Source organism: Nicotiana attenuata, chromosome 1, assembly GCF_001879085.1.
Source record: "Nicotiana attenuata strain UT chromosome 1, NIATTr2, whole genome shotgun sequence".
Classification (NCBI taxonomy): domain Eukaryota; kingdom Viridiplantae; phylum Streptophyta; class Magnoliopsida; order Solanales; family Solanaceae; genus Nicotiana; species Nicotiana attenuata.
This window is the reverse complement of record NC_031989.1, coordinates 2,934,253-2,938,613: the sequence shown is the minus strand read 5'-3', so window position 1 is coordinate 2,938,613 and position 4,361 is coordinate 2,934,253. Positions and strand designations below refer to the sequence as shown.

The window sequence follows — 4,361 nt, the reverse complement described above, 5'->3', positions numbered from 1 at the left end:
AGATACAATATTTATATGAACTCTATACACTACTCTTTAATCCTATGCATGATGGTAGAATCTACAAATATATCTACCAAGTGAAGACCGAAAAAATTATTGATATTTTCTTTTTATTGTTGCTGATGTTAACTGTCGTCTGTCATGTATTCTAAAAGAGTTCCATTAATTGTTGTACAACATATGCGTAAAAAGCATGTATAAGGTGAATTGCACAAACAAATACAACATTTATACCCTTACAAACCTAGATTTAAACTCAATAGATTGCGGCAAAGTAGAATTTATCTATAGTGTGGAAGCATACCAACAGCTACGCATTGAGTAGTTACCTATGTATAAAAATAAAAATTTGAAATTATAAAATTTTCTGAAACTAAATCTCAAATGTAGATGTAAAATATGTAAACCTCAAAAATTTTGAGCTTTCATAAGTAGGTAAAACAACAATCAAAGGTTCATCTAATTTAAGTGAGGTTGAATTTCATCCACAAGTTCATCCCATAAGGTTGCTGAAATCCTGTTCCTCCTATATGATTCAAGGTAATTGTCCATCAACAAAAATATATGTAGTTATATTGTAAAAGTATAGTCTGTATTTGTGAATGACTTACTGCTCATCTTCGAGTTTAACATTCATAAAGACACTTTTGTTATCTCCTTGCTTGTAGGTCTGAACAGCTCCATAGATCACAACCTAACCAATCACATCCACAAATATAAAAGTTAGTCGCAAAGTTTACAATACCTAATATTAAAACAAAATGGAAGTGAAGAATTACCGGATAATTCTGCCTCATCCACATGATATTGATTTGTTAGCTTATCAAAAGGACAAAGATTAAAGATTTTCATATGAAATGAAGAGCCAGTTGTTACCTCAACAACTGTCCTCTGTGTAAATGTCAGCCTCAAATTATATGTCGTAGTTTTCAAGTTATTTGGCCCGATAACAAAGAAGTTCATGCGATATAAGGCGAGTTCTTGTATCTTAGTCCTAAAGAACTTAATTACATACTTTCCTATTGAGGCATGTATACAATTACCCTAGAAAGGTACATTCATTATTAGGATGTATCATATTGCTATGTGAGACGACCATATATAACATCTGAAAGAGATTTACTTTGAACATAATGGATGTTATTAAGTACAAAGATTCACTATAGGTGAACTATACTAATTGCTATGGTTCGTTCCATATCAATGAAATAACAATCTATTAATTTAACATGTACTTGCTTAAATAAGCTTATTATTGGTGAAGTGATAATCAATGAAAGCTTCTACAGTGATACTATGTACGATTGTACTTTGCCTATTTGGAGTTATTTAAAATTATGATTCCAATGTTAGTATCTATATAGACTTAAATAAAATGTGCAGCATCTCAGATGAAGGACACTTTTGGATCGGTATATATACCTCATGTTAGTAACTTGACAACTTGACGACTTGACCAGAACTCATATATATAATTTTCGCAGCGCGATAGAAAGGTACGTACAATCATTATTAGGATGTATCATACTGCTATGTGAGCCGGCCATATATAATATCTGCCAGAGATTTACTTTGAACATAATAGATAATATTAAGTACAAAGATTCACTATAGGTAAACTGTACTAATTGCTATGGTTCGTTCCATATCAATGAAATAACGATTTATATAAATGGTCTTAGAACTTTGAGGCTATGTGGAACAAAAAGAATTCATACCAGAGTTAGCAAGTTGAGTAAGAGCATCGTGCAATAAGCCTCTGTGACATAAAATTGCATAAACAAAATCTGAAATCACTATTTTTTTTTCTTCCAAAAATGACTCCACAAACAAAGTCTCCTGCTAACTATTCAAACACAACTAATGAACAAAGGACAAAATTGTCTAGTTCCAGAACTCATATATGATTTTCGCGGCATGTTGCCTACTGACTACAATAAGTAGCAATAATTTCAGAATATAGTGATGCATAAGATATTACAGAGCCAAGAAAATTCGATTACCAAAATTTTGTCCTTAAAAATAACCTTAAAATTAAAAAATCATGTAACCTGATTTTTTTTGGATTATCTTTGTAAACGAAAAAAATAATCAGAATATTATTAACATGAAAGAGCAAAACAGGTAGTATATATAATAGTTTCAATAATACATCTTCATGTATTTGGAAATAAGAAAAATTTATGAAATCAAACGGCAGAGAAGAGGATTTACTCAATAACTACATGAAAGTTGAATATGTTACCTTTTTATCTTGCAAAATTAACTCTATGAAATATGGTATATGAGGCTTGAAACGATCCGGAATTTTTCACATTCGAACAACTCTCACTTACAGATTTCATTCCATCGAATTGCTTAAAATTTGACTAATTTCATGAAGTGTTGTAGCCATATTTGCAAAGTTCTGTACAAAAAAGGAATGGCGAATAAAATAAAAGGAGGAAGAGACGTTTGGGACATTAGGAGACAGTTGATGGAGTTAGGTTTTGATGCCCACTTTTGGGAAGACCATCGTGGAGTGATTTTTTTCCTCTCTTCCTATTTCTAATAAATTAAATAAAAAAACTAATGAAAAAATGTGAAACTCCATTTTCTTGAATAGACGGCCGTGGAGTATTTTTTTCTTTTGTTTATTACTATTTCAATGTAAAAAAAATTGTCGAATTTTTAGGTTTAAAATTAATTAAACAAAAAAACTTATGAAAAAACATGGGCCCATTTTTTGGAATTGGAGTAATTTTTTTTTTTTTTACTTTTCAGTTTTACAAAAGATGTGCTCAACGTGTGACTATTGAATAACTGAATTGGTTAGTTCTTTAAAATTTTGTAATTTTATTTTGATTTTGATTTTTTTTGAATCTCCAAATTTATTGGAGTTTTGTCTTAAAACATGACACATGTCAATATTTTGTGATGACACTTGGCATAATATCATGGATTTGCTTCTCCTTTTATATATAAATAGATTGGTTCAGAATTAAGACTATATAGGGTCAAATTTGACCGTCAACGTCTCTACGCCAATGGGTATGCCCAGTGAGTATACGTCAACTAACGTAAGGGTACGACTTGGACGTGGGGACAAAAGCGACATCGTTTAAGACTCTGTGTCTTCACTAGGAAAACGTTACCTATTTATGTATCTTTTTGATTATTTCGAGGGAGGTCTCCTACTATATAAGGGAGACCTTCACATTGTAAAGGGAGGGGATTATTCTTGAAGAATACAACTCTCTCATTTTTTCCTACTCTATCTCTTTCTCTAACGAATACTTTCTCTTGAGTTCATATTATCATTTTACACTATTAGATCTTCAACAACAACTTCATTTTTCATCTCTAGGTCTATTATATTTGATTACGATTTACCCTTTCCTACTTTTGATTGTTCTTAAGCTTGCAAAGTATATCGATAACTTTTGAGCCAAATAATTTGGCGCCGTCTGTGGGGATTTCGAGAATCAAAATCATAGTATCCACCTAGAGAGCAACCAACTACCGTTCTCTACACCACACGAAAACAAAAGATGGCTGAAAATAACACCAGAATGAAAGCGATAGTAGGTGTTACAGCCAATCTCCTTGATCCTCTCAACGAGGCCGGTGACGAGGACATTTTGAATGCAACCCCTAGCATCACGCCAGGTGCAGAGATCTCATCTTCCCCATCCGAAGATCTGACGATCTTGCATGAAAAAGGAGCTTCCACATCTGCGGCTAAGGAAGCACCCCCAGTGGTCAAGAAGCTACTGGAAGAATGGCTAACAAGCACTCTAAGTGGCTTGGTTGAGAAGTCACCACAAAGTAACGTCGAGTGTATACCAACGGTAGGTACCACTGCTGCCGTGGATGAACCTGAAGCTGCACGAGCAAATAACAAACCCATCGAGGCATAGACCAACGACGGCACGCTAACAGCCATCCTAAAGAATATGGAAGAAATGGAGAATGAAAATAAGGCACTTTTGCCTCTGTATATTTATAGAAAAAAACAATACAATAATTTGATGGAATTGACTTGCGAGAAGTAGGTGACCTGTTTAAAATGAAAAAAATAATTTGAATGGACCTTTTTTTTAATTCATTTGCCTGAATATGCACCTTATGAAACAACTCAACCGTAATGCTTCAGCAATAAATAATAATATTAATGATTCGATTTAGACATAAACTTGATTCAATCGCTATTTCAGATAATAGTAGGTAGAAAAAAGTGTTGGGTGCGTTGGGTTGAATAAGATTATTTTTAATCTAGAGATGTCCGTCCCAATATAGCATAGGCGTTAGTTCTAATAAACATAAAGAACTAAAACTACTAAAATGTAAATTTATAGGACTATTTTAAATCAATCCTA

General features: G+C 32.8%; 1 long non-coding RNA gene across 1 annotated transcript in view; it reads right to left on the bottom strand.

Moving 5' to 3' along the window:
* LOC109239743 overlaps nt 1–2,454 on the bottom strand; it is a 3,135-nt gene extending 681 nt beyond the window's left edge. Inside the window, exons 1-2 of the long non-coding RNA XR_002069962.1 lie at nt 2,249–2,454; nt 615–1,762 (exon numbers count right to left, since the gene is read on the bottom strand). This is a non-coding gene — a long non-coding RNA (uncharacterized LOC109239743). The remainder of the gene's footprint in view (nt 1–614; nt 1,763–2,248) is intronic.